The sequence below is a fragment of the Notamacropus eugenii genome, chromosome 6, assembly GCF_028372415.1.
Source record: "Notamacropus eugenii isolate mMacEug1 chromosome 6, mMacEug1.pri_v2, whole genome shotgun sequence".
Taxonomy (NCBI): domain Eukaryota; kingdom Metazoa; phylum Chordata; class Mammalia; order Diprotodontia; family Macropodidae; genus Notamacropus; species Notamacropus eugenii.
Window position 1 is genome coordinate 102,637,123 of NC_092877.1, and position 15,762 is coordinate 102,652,884.

Genomic DNA, 15,762 nt, shown 5'->3' on the forward strand with positions numbered 1-15,762 from the left:
TAGGTTACAACATGGACAAGAACAGCAGCCACTCAGAACTGTGGCTCAAGAGCAAATGCATTAGAGTTTATCACCTCTCTACATGTTTCTAAGTAAACTGGGGAAAGAACTAAAGAATTAGGCAAATTCCTAAAAACATTTATATGTCCAAACCTATGTACCTATTAGGAGATAATAAACATTTTCCCACGCCAGAATTTGTGGATTCAAATAAAATTCATGCTCCTTCCATTGGTATTTCAATGTCAAAATATAGGCTTTAAAACTGCCTATTTAAAAAAAATCACAGTATGGAAGTACTAACTTTTTTTGAATTTAAAACCTACAGAAAAATAAACCTCGAAATCACTCTTCCTGAGCAAAAAATAGGCCACAGTTTTATTCTCTTGAGGTATCATGTAGAGATCCCACTAGCTATGGTTGAAACATAATACTGGAGTAAATGAGGACACAGAATGCTGAAAATTCATGTCATCTATTGAGAATATGCTCCATTTAAAAAATGTTCAATCATCAAATTATATTCACTGAATAGAATATTTGGTTTCTGTGGTCTTTGGTTGAAGTCATATTAAATGAAATCCAATAAAGACAGACATACCCACTGTCAACTTATATCCATGCCAATGACCAGCAGCCTCAGGAAATCCCCAAAATCTTGCTGTCCCTTGGGTTTTCACTCCCCTTCTCCCTCTGCCAACTGCTGCTTTACTACCCCCTATCACCTTACCAAGTCACAGAATCTCACTGTACGAAGAGACTTCAATATCACCCAATCCAACCCATACTGAAACAAGTTTCCTCTACTCAAGCTAAAACATACCCAACAAGTGGTTATTCAGTCATTGCCTAAATATCATAAGTTAGCTAACGAGAACCCAAAATATCCCTAAGGCAGCCCATTCCACTGTGGGATAAAGGCTAAATTTGCCCCCACAAATTCCACCCATTACTCCTACTAAATTTCTCTTTAATTTGACAGTCCATCAAATACTTGTGTCTAACTATTGCATCTTCCTTTTTCCAGGCTAAATATTTTCAGTTCCTTCAACCTAACCTTTTATGGAATGAAATGAAGACCGTGTGCCATCCTGGCTACCCTCCTCCAGTACCACTGTCCAGCTCATTAATACTCTTCCTCAGATATGGTCCCCAGGATTGATCACAATAGTCTTGATGTGTACTGACAGGGGTAGATTACAATGGTATTATCACCTCCCTAATTAGAGACATGAGTCCTTTCTTACAACAACCTAAGACTGAATTTGATTCATTGGTCATCATATCCTTATATTGATCTTGTAAGAGACCATCAAGAAAGAGACAATGTAAAACAGAGCCCTGTAAAAAAAAATCATGTTTAGGGGATGGGCTATGGATAATGATTCAGGGAAGGAGACTGAACAGGAATTTTAAGACTTGTAGGAGGACCAGAGGAAAATAGTATCACAAAAACGCAGAATAGGGGTGAGAGAATATTCAAGAGAAAGGGAACATCAGTGTCAACTGCTTTAGAGAGCTTAAGAAGAATAACGACTAAAGAAATGTGACTGGACTCAGCAATTAAGAGATGACTGCTGTATGGGTAAGTGGCCAAAGAATAAGAACAACTCTCAAAAGAATTGTAAACAATTGGCAACCATGTAATAAAATTAAAAAAAGAGAAATCAAAGTATCTCAAGTTTCACTCAATACCCAGGAAATTGGCAAAGATTACATAAATGGGAATGGTTGGTTGTTGCCCTTCATCCTCAAAGAGGACCAAAACGAACCCACCATTATAAAGTGAGGTTTCAGTGTGTATGACTGTGGCTGATCAGACCAATGAAAGCTCAGAATACTCTACCACAGATTAGGCACAGATAGTCCGTGTAAACATTTAGGGCGGTTACTTCAAATTTGCGCATCCTATGTTTACTTTGGGCTGTCTCAATTCTGCTTTGCTCATAAAGCATAGCACCTTTTCTGATGTGGGCACTCCCTGCTGAGTGGTCCTATGCTAGTTATCTCCCATGTCACACAATCAAATTCAAAGTTCCTGAGACAGACCTTGAGAGTGTTCTTGTATCGCTTCTTCTGACCACCATGTGATTACCTGCCCCATGCGAGGTCTCCATAAGATAATCTTTTTGGCAAGCAACGTGGCCAACTCATTGGAGTTGCACTCCATAAATGGGAATAGTCAATACTGGAAGAGTTGTGCAAAGATTGTAGAAAGAATACTAATATATACTCTGTCGGTGGAGTTGTGAAGTGGTCTATTCGTTCTAGAAGGCAATTTGGAATTAGGCTAAGAAAATAGCTAAAACGTTTAAACCCTTGACTCAGAAAACCCACTTCTAGACAAATGCCTAAAGGAAATCAAAGGCAGAATGAAAAGTTCCATGTACACCAAAATATTCATAACAATACTTTTTGTGGAAGCAAAGAACTGGAAACAAGGAGATGCTCCCTGAGTAGGAAACAACTAAGTGAAGTGTAGTACATGAATATAATGGACTGTACTGCAAAAAATGACAATGACATTTAAGTTTCAGAGAAGCAAGGGAAGACTGATGTGAACTGATGCAGTCAATTAAGAATAATCATGAAAACAAGAAATGACAACAATGTTGATAAAAAGAACAAAAAAGTGAAATTGCACAGTGTAAAAATAATGACCAAGCTTAGCTCCACAAAAGAGGTGAAAAAATGCTACTGCTCCCTTCTTTACAGAGGTGAGCACCTATAGATGTGTACCCTTGCAGACATTATTTGACTCAGTTAATGTGAAAGTCTTGCTGAAATTTTTTCCCCTCATTCTTTCTGAATCTTTGTTACAATAGAAGGTTATTTTTAGAAATAATGATATAAAAACAAAAGAGATCAATAAAGTATTTTAAATTTTTTAAAAAATGTTAAAAGACCATTGGTAAACTTGGAAAGAGTAGGTTCAGTCCATGGGTTAATGGCAGAAGCTGTAGCGCTAGGGGTGGAGGAGTGAAAAAATTCGAAAGTTGAGGTAAGGACTGAAGTCAGCTTTAGGAAGAGTTTGGCAGTAAAAGGAGATGGGGAGGAGGGAGGAGATAGAGGATAATAATTTAAAAAGTCAGCAAAATCAAGAGAAAGTTTTTAAAGAATGAGAAGGATCTGGGTAAGTTTGTAGGCAGCAAGCAAGACACCAATGGATAAAGAGAGAATGAAGGCAGGGGAAGAAAAAAAGAGGGGAGGAATGGCAAAAATGATCAAAGCGTCAAGCTTTGGAACAGACGCTTTGGGGATTACAACACAGAGGATTACTGTAATGTAGTGAGAACCCAGCTGAAATTAGATATCATATATGTAGTAGATCCCTTTGGCACAGTCATGTGACGTTCCCCCCAGCAGCATTCATCTGCACTGGAGGAGAAGCAGAGAGTAGGAACAACCCAGAGTTGGAGCTTGGGAAAGGATGAGGGGCAATAGGATGAGCAGGCAAGGTAGTCAAGGGTAGAGTTGAACTGGTTACATGATTTAGCTGATGATTATCACCTGAATGACCTTAGGCAAGTCAATTATCTTCTCCTCCCTTCCCCCCCCCCCCCCCCCCCCCCCCCCCCCCCCCCCCACCGCCGCCACCACCACTTCAGTTTCCTCATCTGGAGAATGAAGAAATTGATTTTGATGTCCTTTGAGGACCACTTCAGATCTATGATCCTATAAAATCTCAATTGTGAAGAGAAGAAAGCTAGGCCAGAGAAGGAGAGATGTTCTCTGTACACAGAGGCACTTAATAAATGCTTGTTTGGTTGTATTATGTTGGACTGGGAAGTAAAGATCTGATTTGTTTTGTTTATTCTGAAGTTGGCAAATATCAATAGATATGAATGCTTCCATCTACAAAGAACAGATTGATACAAAACGATAAATCTCTATTACATATAGATGAGACTTTTTAAAAGTATACATAAATTTAACAAGGCACAACCAAGATTATCCTGCTTGTCCAGCACCCCTTCTAAACTTTCTTTTTGTTCTCTCCTGTTTATTTTTAAAATGCTTTGTGATGCTTTTTCCTATCTTTCCATTTCTGAGGGGGCTGCACCTCCATTATTAGACTCCCACTCTTTTTCAACCTCCTCCCTCCCTCCCCCCATTGAAAAACATAAGTGCCCTCCATTAAAACAAATACAAATACAGTCAACCAAACCAAATGAATACATTGGTCATATCTGAAAATGTATGTTTCATTCTACAATTATGATCCATCACTTCACTGCCAAAAAATAGTAAGCACTATTCGTGATAAATTCTACAGATATCATTGGTTATTGAACTGATGAAGGTCATAGTTATTAAGTCTTTCACAGCTGACTTTCTTTACAATATTGTAGTCACTGTATAGGTAGGTAGGTGGCTCAGTAAATAGAGCTATGGACCTGGGGTCAGGAAGGCCTGAGTTCAAATCTGACCTCAGAAACCCACCAGCTGTGTGACCATAAATAAGTCACCCATCCCTGTGTACCTCAGCTTCCTCATCTGCAAAATGAGCTGGAGAAGGAAACGGTAAACCATGCCTGTATCCAGTAAGATCTTTTGGAATCTTGACTCTTATCTAGCGTGTTAATCGTCTCTCTTATCTTTCTGTCATCAGTAAGCCTGATAAACCTACATTCTATGCCTTTATCCAAGGCAGTGATACAAATGCTCAGTAGCACACAGCCAAGCCAAGTCAATCATGCCAACTGTTTTGGTGGTCTAAGTCATTCAACTTCATTCAAATTCACCTAACCATACTATTGTCTAGCCCACATCTAGCCATATTTCTCACAAAAATAATTTTAGAGACTTTGTCAAATGCTTTGCTAAAGTTGAGCATTTTCCTTATTTAGTCACTCAGCAAACCTATCAAAAAAGGAAGTCTGACATCATGTGGTCCTGATGAAATCATGCTGGCTCTCTCTGATCACCACTTCCTTTTGCTCACTAACCATTCCTTTAATAAGACGTTCTACAGGTCTGCCAACCTCACTGACTTGTAGCTTGTAGACTCCATTCTCCACCTTTAAAAAAAATCAGCACATTTCTGCCTCTGACCCAAAGCCACTGGGGAGGTCTGAAAGGGGGAATTCAGAGGAAAAGACTGTAAACTGCCTGGGAATATTCTTCCCTTTATGCTCCATATGCCTATGAAGGCAAAGCTGCTTATTCTCAAATCTTCAACCAAAGGACATTCTTCCTGCGTTCTAATAAAGAAATTCTCAAGATATAATCAGTCTGGCCATCATCTAATGCAAAAGCCCCTCATTTTATTTTTTAAGTTTCATTGTTGCCTTTCATTTTTACACCAGTCATTTCCTCTTAACCTTCTCCCCCGCTTCCTTGTAACCAAAAACCTCAAAGCATAGAACCATAACCAACCTACACAGCAACCATATCTTACCATGTAAAGAGTAGATTTGCATCGTAAGTTCATTTAACTTTACAAAACAACTAGACCAGAACCACACATGCAAAGCACCAAGAGAGACCATCCAGCTACCCTAGGAAGTGGGCTTCCAACGGCCACATTTTTGGAGCTGCCGAACCGCTCTGAGGTCTGCTGTGCATGACAAGGGTCTGCTTGAGTACAGTCCTTCCCCTTCCCCTTCCCACCCATGCCTCAAAACAAATTCAGCAGCCTCTGGCATGGTGGAACAATGTACGGAAAGGAAGCAAGAGCATTCAGGGACCGCTGACTCTAAGGCAGGAGCTCCAGAGGAGATTTTTAACTACATTTCAATATCATTGGTTTCTTTTGTATTTCCTTATCTCTTGCTTGAACCGTTGTAACCATCTCCTAAACTGACCTTCCTGATTCCTCTCTTCAATCCGACTGTCCTACATACCAATGCCTGAGTAATTTTCCTAAAGTACTACTCCAATAACCTAAACTTTCTACTAAAAAAATTACAGTGCTTCCCCATGCCCTGGGATCCTGGCAGCTAGGTGGCACAGTATATACTAAGCCCAGAGTCAGGAAGACCAGAGATCAAATCCAGCCTTAGATACTTTCTAGCTGTGTGATCCTGGACAAGTCACTTAATTGCTGTCTGCCTCAGTTTCCTCAAATGGGGATAGTAACAGTACTTACCTCCCAGGGTTGTCGTGAGGATCAAATGAGATTATGCTTGTAAAGTCCTTAGTACAGTGCCAGGCACGTAACAGACACTATATAAACATTAGCTATAATTATTGTTGAAGCTATTTTGTTATTACTATGATTGAAGGCTTTCCATAACATGAATTCAACCTATCTTGCCAGAGTTCCTTCATAATAAACTTTTCTGTACTCCCTTTGCCAATCAAATTTCTCTTGTCCATCTCTGCACCTCTGCTCCCATACAATTCCCCATCTACAATGGCTGAAGCCTCTTCCTTCAAAGCTCCAATCCACTCTTCTATGAAATCTAATCAAATGATCCAGGTGATTAATGCTCTCTCCCTATTCAACATTTTCAAATTACTTTGCCTGGACCTTTCCTCTGCACTTATGTAGTCATAAATAACTATGACACAAGGGAAAATGTAATGTTTCCCTCCTCTAACACCTCCATTAGATTGTAATTTGAGTGATAAGATCCGTACCATATAGATTATCCTCACCACCTAATAGAGAATCCTACACATAGCAGACATTTCATAAATGTTTGTTGAATCCAAATATTGGTAGAAAAGGAAAGAGGTAAGTCCTTCAGGTCAAGAAGAAAAGAAAGTGACAGAGAAAGAGAGAGATAAAGCAAAGAGGAAATGCACTTCTTGGCTATCCAGAATTTTTGATAGAGGCTACCCCTCCTTTCTAACCCATCTCCACTCCACCCCCCACCAAGGCTTCTTAGCCTGACTTCCTGGAAAAATCATATCCTTGACTCTTATCACCTTCCATAAACCCCTAGTTCCTGCCCCTCTGCTTCTCAAACTGGGCCATAATGTACCTAGGTCATAGGAGCTATATAGGGGAATCCATTTTACTGTTCCCACTACCCTGAAGGCAGCGAGCTAAAGAATCTTGATTCTTGAGGGGAGGAAAACCTTAGGTGTGGAATGTTGGCTACATTGTCAGATATGGTCATTTTGTTAGTCTTATGCATAAGCTATCAGATATGGTTACTTTTGTCAGTTTCATTTAACTGTTTCCTTGTTACAATAAAGGTTGTATAGGATGGGCAAAGAGGGGGAATTGGGATGTGACAGTGACATAACCTTCCTTTTAAGGAAGTAAATCCCACTGGGTTCAGGCTAGTAAGAAATAAATATGTTCTACTAGACCCAAAGTGAACAAAGAAAGAGGGAAAAGACATATAAAAATATTTATAGTTGCTCTCTTTATTATAGAAAAGAACTGAAAAACTAAAGAGTACCCCTCATTTGGAGAATGGTTAGAAAAATTATACTATTTGAATGTAATGGCATGCTAGCTATTGTGTCATAAGAAATAATGAAATGATCAGTTCCAGTGAAACCTGAGAAGACTTCTATGAACTGATGCAGAATGAAGTAAGCAGAAGCAGACAATTTATAAGACAAAAACAAGGAAAAGACAAACAACTCTAAAAGACTTAAAAACTCTTGTCAATGCAACTGACCAACCAAAATTCCAGAGGATTGATGATGAACCATTCTAATTACCTCCTGACCAACAGGTGTCAAGCCTTGGGATGCAAAATGAGATGTATTTTTGAGCATAGCTAATGGAGGATTTTATTTTGCTTCACTTGACTACATACATATATACACACATACATATATATGTATGTATATGCATATGTGTGTATATATATCTGTGTATGTGTATGTGTGTGTGTGTGTTAAACTGGTTTTCTTTTTTTTCCCCCAAATGGGAGTGAAGGTGGAAGAAAGAAATTTCTGTTAAATGAGAAAACTTTTTGAAGGAAGGTATGCTCAGGAAAGAAATAAAGAGGACTGATGTGTTTTTCTGACATCACAAACTGAAACTCCAAACATAATCATTTTCTCATAGAAATACTATTACAAGTAGTTGTTACATTATATACTATTATTATCCTATGTTTCTATTATACTATATATTAAATAAGCTTTAGGTGGGAAAGCTGAAAAATGAAACATTGTTCCTACAGAAATAATATATTCTGAATTCCAAACAAATTTTTAGAACACCTTTTTGTAAGTTAGATATTTTCACCAAAGCATTTCTTATATGTGTAAATTTTTGTTTTATAGTTTTTTATTGTGCTGATACACATTTTGGATATCTTCTATTTCTTTCAACATTCACTCAACTATAGCTTGAAATGAAAAAAACCTTCTTCCTTTAGAAATTAAAAACCTACTAGACTAGATGACCTAAATTTAGTCTATGTACTCATACACAAAAAGGCCATTTTTATCTACTGTAAAAAGTAAGAATATTAGAGCTTTGACTAGAAAACAGTGATGAACTTCAAGGCTGAAAGATCTGGTTTAGACTCCCCATCTGGAATTGAATGGCCTGTGTAAAAAGGAACAAGCCACTTCATCTCTCTGACCTTCAGCATCCCCATTTGTAAAATGGGTATAATACTTACTCAGCTGACTTCTCCAGGATGTTATAAGGAAAATATTTTTAAATTTTAAACTGTTATAGAAATAATAATATGTACACATTTATATGATCAATTATAACATTTTATACAACAGCTTACAGATAATATTTATAACTATATAAAATTATTTAGATATATAACTATGTAGAAATTAATTTCTATAAATGATTATAAATATATTTGTATCATGTTATTTTATACCATAATATTTATACATTTATATACATGCACATGCATGTATTAATGTTATACATTATGTGCCAGACTGTGGTATATGCTAAGCATTTTACAAATATCACATTTCACCCTCACAACAGACCTGGGAGATAGGAGTTATTATTATCTCCATTTTGCAAATGAGGAAATCGAAGCAAACAAAGGTTAAGTTACTTGCCTAAGGTCACACAGCTGGTAAGTATCTGAACTAAATGTGAACTCAGATCTTCCTATTTCTAGGTCTGGCACTCTCTCCATTGCGCTGCCGAGCTCCTTCCAGACAAAAGTTATTGCTATTACATGGGAGAAAAAGATAAGCCCTTGACCTTCAAGGAGATTACAGTCTATCTCAGAAAACAAGAGTAACATACATGATATAATATCTAATACAGAAGAGTATAATTAAGTGCTAAATTGTACAGACCACACTTTCAAGACTGGGAATTCAAGGAAGAATTTCATTAATAATTCACATCAATGCAAGCTAGTATGGTCAAAAAGACTTAATTACTCAAAGCTTCAGGAAAGAGGTAGACTGTGAACTTGGCTTTGAGGGACCCAGGTTCAATCTTAGAACAAAGAACTCAGAGACAAATGGTTTGAACTCCCAATTTAGAATTGAATGGCTGTACAATAAGGATCAAGTCAGTTTATTTCCCAGCTGTGTGACCCTAGACAAATCATTTAACCACTGTGTAATGGTTTTCACATCTGAAAAATAGGATGATTATTTCTGTACTACCTAACCTCCCCGGATTACTATTAGGATCTAATGAGATAATTACATATAGCCCTACATAAATGTCAGCTATCATCATCTGTGGAGTGTTAGACAAGTCATTTAACATAGCTAACATTTATGCAGCACGTTAAATTTTGCAAATCACTTTACATATATTATCTTCTTTGATTTTTTTAGCAACCAAGAGGTAAGTGTTATCATCATTCCATTCAGTGACTCGCCCAGGGTCACACAACTAAAAAGTGTTTGCAGGATGGTTCAAATTCTGGCCTTCCTCACTTGAAGTCTACTCACCCTATTTTTAAGGTTCCTTTCGGCTCTACAAATCCTATGCTAAAATGAATGATTTGAATTTGAATAGACAGAGGCAAGTAAAGAGGTCATTCCAAGTAACAAGAATAGCAACCCAAGGGAAGTCATGGGAAAATGGCCTTAGTACATTTATTACCTGAGAACAAAACAAGGCACCTAGTTGAGTTGTTCATATTAGCTGAGTTTCTATTTTTGATGGGACTTATTTCAACATGACATACATAAGGATGTTATATTATCATCGTTATCCCTAGTTTTATCAAGCTGTTCTCCCATCTACCTCCAGAGTGGCAAGACTTACTCGATCTCCCATCTTAACCAAGTCAAATAATTGTCATTTTCTGTATATTACAAGGCAGAATGCACCATTCTGGGAATCTGCATCTTTCCTTCAGGAACAAGAGCAACTGACATGTATGAGGAGCTATGAGCCTTAGAAAGCACTTTTGTTGTGCTGACAATAAGTTTAATGCCATGACAGTTGTGCCAGCTCCAAACAGATGAACCAGGATGATGTAGGTTAGCAGGCAGGAGAAAAAGGGTTAGAAAGCAAACAGATAGATCTCAGGAGCCTTTAATAAGTAAGCAATCTACACCAGGTGCTATGTTAGGCTGGAGAAAGAAAGACAGATAAAAAAATAGAAAAGTTCTCCGTTTGAGAACCTAACATGCTATCTCTCACAGAGAGAGTCAGAGACAGGATACTGCCTGGGAGACATAACCAAGGACCCCAAGGTCAGGGGAAAGGGTTCTGGGATAAATGTAGATTCTGGGTGGGGCTAACAAAGGTGCATTATTTACAGGCAGTTGGCAAGATTAATAACTGTAGACAGCCTAAGGGGAAAGCTAAACCCACAAAGAGAGGTGTTGGTAAGGGTAAGACTGTGTGGAAATACATATGAATGCCCAGTCCGAGGAATCAATCCTTCACTGAAGATGGGTATGGGGGAGCTGTCAAAACAAAATCAGGAAGAAGCAAAAGTAAGGTCAGAATTAGAGTCAACATCTGTATACCTGAATCCTCGTTAGGATATGGAGCAGAAGGGATGGTGGATTCCAAAATGCTTCAACAAGAGCAGACCTGACTCTGCTTTCTTGAAGCTAGAAAGGCAGAAATTCAAAATGCCCCTGACATTGGCTGGAATCTTTGTAGGGATTGACAATTCAAGTCATTCCCAATAATTACAATGTTTACTACAAAGTTACTAGTTCTAGGGTACCATGGGTCTGATCCTCAAATATCTCTCTAACTCCCACAGGTCCTGTTGAGTTTCCAAGCTAGCCCAAGTGAAAAAACTGGACACCCAAACCTCAGTCCTCTACTTAATTTTGACTATAGACACATTGTAGAAGAATGTAATTTTTATGTAACTGTCATCAACCAAGACTTTTTATACTACAGGGCACATAATATTTCACTAAGCCCAACACTGACAACCTTTTCATGACCATGTTGGAGCCTGCATGAACTCCAGAGAGAGGAATCACAGAATTACAGAGTTGGAAGAGACTTCAGAAGCCACCTCATACAACCAGTCAGTGACTAGACAAGAAAAACGTGGAGTAATGGATCTGGAATCAGGAAGGTCTGAGTTCAAATCTGCCCTCAGACATTGGTAGTTGTGTAACTTCTGTCTGCCTCAGTTTCTTCAACTGTAGAATGGGGATAACAATAGCATCATAGTAGCACCTACCTCCCAGGTTTGTTGTAAGGACTAAATGAGATAATATCTATAAAGCACTCAGCTCAATGACTTACACATCACAGGCAGGCACTTAATACTTGCCAGGCAGCTAGGTGGTGCAGTGAATAGAGCAACAGTGCAGGAGTCAGGAGGGCCTGAGTTCAAATCTCACCTCAGATACTTGACACTCACTAGCTGTATGACCTTGGGCAAGTCACTTAACCCCAACTGCCTCATCTTGAGTCATCTCCAGTCATCCTAACAAATGGTCACTAGATTCGGATGGCTATGGAGGAGAAGTGAGGATGGTGACCTTGTACAGACCTCCCTGACTGAAAACAAAGTCAAGTGCAAGTCATGTCATTATTTCTCTGATGACATGGTCTTCTTCGGCAACGAAGGATGAACAAACACACATGCACGCACCAAAAAAGGAGCCATTTGCAAGAAGTTGTCAAGCACAGTGTACACAGTAGTACACAGCAGATTACAATATATTATATATACATAATATAACAAAATAAATGTCTATTGACTTGAATTGAGTATCCACTACTACCTCCAAAGGCAGTCCATTTCACTTTTGGATTCTCTAGTCTAATTATTATGCCAGTCATCTCTGTTCCAGAAAAAAAGGAAATATTTCTCCCTAGGCAAAGGGATGATAGGTGTTGTAGAAGTGAAAAAAAATATCATCTATATTAATCTTTGTATTTATTTATATTTACCTTATGGTTTAGGGAAGAGGAGGTAAGCATTTATATAATGCCTACTATGTATGACCCTGTGCAAAGCACATTTGATCCTCACAACAGCCCTTTGAGACTGATATGGTTATTATCCCCATTTTACAGTTGAGGAAACTGAGGCAAACAGGTCATGAAGCTAGTGGCTGAGGCTCAATTTGAATTCAAGTCTTCCTGAATCCAAGTTCAACATTCTATTCACTCTACCACCTAGCTGCCTGTGCTCAGCAAAGTGGTTTGCCTGTGGTGACACAGACAAGATGTGTGCCAAAGGTGGGGCTTGAATATCTAGATCCCCTAATTGGGTCTCTACCCACTGGTCATGCTGCATCTCATGCTTTTTCTAATATATCAAAATTCAAACTCAACAAACATTTATCAATCATCTACTACTGCATAAAATACACTGGGCTAGGGAGCAGGAATGTAATGACAAAAACAAGGAGCTCTCAAATAGCAAAGGAAGGAAGGAAGGAGGGAGGAAATAAAGAAGGGAAGGTAAGAAGGAAGAAAAATTAGAAAGGAAATTAAGGTAGGAAGTAAGGAAATAAGAAAGGAAGGAAGGGAGGGAGAGAGCAAGGAAGTAAGGGAGAAGGGAGGAAATAAAGAAGGAAGTAAACAAGGAGGATGGTAAGACAGAAGGAAATAAAGAAGGTAGGAAGGAAGGAAATAAGAAAGGAAGAAAGAAAGGAAAGAAAGAATGAAGGAACAGGAAAGGAGGAAGAAAGGAAGGGAGGGAGGAAGGAAACAAAGAAGAAGGGAGGAAGGGAGGGAAGAAGGGAGGAAAGAAGAAAACAAGCATTTACTAAGCACTCATGTTCCAGGCTTTCTGCTAAGTACTTTTAAAATAATGTCTCATCTGATACTCACAACAACTCTGTGAGCTAGATAATATTATTATCACCATTTTACAGTTGAGGAAACTGAGACAGACAGCAGTTAAGTGACTTGCTCAGGGTTACACAGCTATTGTCTGAGGCCAAATTTGAACTCATCCTAATTCTAGGTCCAGGATTCTCTCCACTATACCATGTACTTGCCTCTAAAAAAATCTGTTTGTATACCAAGCATACAGATAATAGCTAATAATAATTAACATTTGTATTGTGCCTACTGTGCATTGGGCTAAGCACTTTACAATTATTATCTCATCTGATCCTCACAACAAACCTGTGAGGTGGGTGCTATTATGATTTTTTACAGATGAGGAAACTGAAACAAACAGAGGTTAAGTGACTTGTCCAGGGTCACACAACTAGTAATTGTCTGAGGTTTTATTTGAACTCAGGTCTTCCTGACTTGAGGTCCAGTGCTCTATCTTCTATCTAGCTGCTTCTAACAAAATATGTTTATGTAACAGATATACAAATAAATAGAATGTAAGGTAATATAAGAAGGGAGAAAACATTAACAATTCAAAACTGGAGGCTAGTGACCATGCAGGTGGGACTAGGGAAAGAAAGTATTAGAAAGGAACTCCATTAGTCTCATGCTCTCAGACTACTGGAAGTCCACTAACCCAGGGCGTAGAGTCTAAACCTTTAGCACTGAGAAGCAGAAGGGTAATAGGACAAACTTTCACCTTTAGGCACAGGTCAATAAAAACTTATCTCACTCCCTATGTCACATGTTAATGATACCTAACCCTGTGGCAGGGGAGGAGAACCTTCAGCCTCGAGGCCACATGTAGCCCCCAGGTCCTCAAGTGAGGCCCTTTGACTGAATTCAAACTTCATGTTCTGTGAAGTCTGGATTCAAAGGGCTGCACTTGAGGACCTAGGAGACACATGTGGCCTCCAGGACGCAGATTCCCCACCCCTGCCCTATGGTATTTATCATGTTTTGATTAACTGAGTAGCTCAGAGGTTCTTAAGTAGCTCAGAGGCTCATAGAGTTACAGTTACAAGGTACCTTAGAGGTTGTCCCAGTGGTGTTCCTTAGTCATATCTGATGCTTCATGACCCGCTGTGGGGTTTTCTTGGCAAAGATACTGGAGCAGTTTGCCATTTCCTTCTCGATTGGATTATATGACAAACAGAGGCTAAGTGATTGGCCCAGGATCACACAGCTAGTGAGTGTCTGAAGCCAAATTTGAACTCAGGTCTTCCTTACTCCAGACCCCTAGCTGCCTCTATACCAGTGCTGCAAAATTCAAATAGAAACCAGCCCTATGCTGGATATTAGAAAGCTATTTATTAATGTTATTTATGCTTTGTTGTATTTTATTTAGCTTGTTAAAATTTTTCTCAATTATATTTTAATATGGTTCTAGCCAACAGGCCTATTTGATATCACTGATCTAATCTAAGACTTTCACTTTTCATATAAGGAAAAAATGAGACTCAGAGATGAAAAGAACCACACAACACAGTCTGAGACTGATTTGAATTCAAGTGTTCTATCATTACCGAATAAGAAGAAATGATAGTTCAAAATCAGATATGTATAAGTAACATAGACTCTTCTATTTTCTTTCATTCAATAAACATTTATTTAGGATCTATTATATGTCAGGCATTGTGCTAAGCACAAGGGAAATAGAAAGAAATAAAAGACAGTTCCTGACCTCAAGTTTATAATCTCTAGGAGGAGACAATACGCAAACAAATATATACAAAGTGAGCTATATACCAGATAAATGGGAAATTATTAAAATGTGAGGTAGAGGCAGAGGCAACTAGGTCGCACAGTGCTGAGTGCAGAGCTTGGAATGGAGAAGACTCCTCTTCATGAGTTCAAATCTGGCCTCAGACACTTACTAACTGTGTGACCCTGGGCAAATCACTTAACCCTGTTTGCCTCAGTTTCCTCATCTGTAAAATGAGAAGGAAATGGCAAACCACTGTAGTATCTCTGCCAAGAAAAACCCCAAATGGAGACATGAAGAGTCTGACAGGACTGGACAATAACAAAAGAGGGAAAGCATTGATATTAAGAGGGGTTAGGGAAGGCTTCCTGTATTTTCGACGATGTATTTGACAATCATATCTAACTTTACAAGACAGACTTTTGGCCTTCTCTTCTCTGCTCAAAGATTGCTGTCAATCAAATGTGTTATGTGTGTTATTATAGTATTAATATTATACAAAGCTGATGTAGTATAAATGCCACATGGCACAAACTAACCTGTTAAACTTTAAAAAACTGAGAAACCCACTGATCTTTAACTTATTGTACAATATAAAGGAGTTTGTCTAAGAGAAAAACGAATTCTCAGAATTTCCAGTGAGGAAAACAAGCATATACATTTTCTATTGGAAAAACAGGGCTCATCTGTGCATGTATGCCACACTGTCAGCCCTCTAGCCCTCAATCACCAGTAGCAATGTTTGTTGTTTTGTGCTGACATTTACATTAACTCTTCTAATTAAATATTAGTCTGGTTTCCAAAGTTCGAGACCTGATATTCCATCATATTTTTACTTGTCCTTGAAGTTAAACAAAAGATAATCCAAGGCACATTTCCTAGACCAAGGAGTTTTCTCATATTTACAGACCAA

At 38.5% G+C, this 15,762-nt stretch overlaps 1 protein-coding gene across 5 annotated transcripts in view; it reads right to left on the reverse strand.

The window, feature by feature from the left end:
* TEC (tec protein tyrosine kinase) overlaps nt 1–15,762 on the reverse strand; it is a 125,297-nt gene that overhangs the window by 108,389 nt on the left and 1,146 nt on the right. The window lies entirely within an intron of this gene.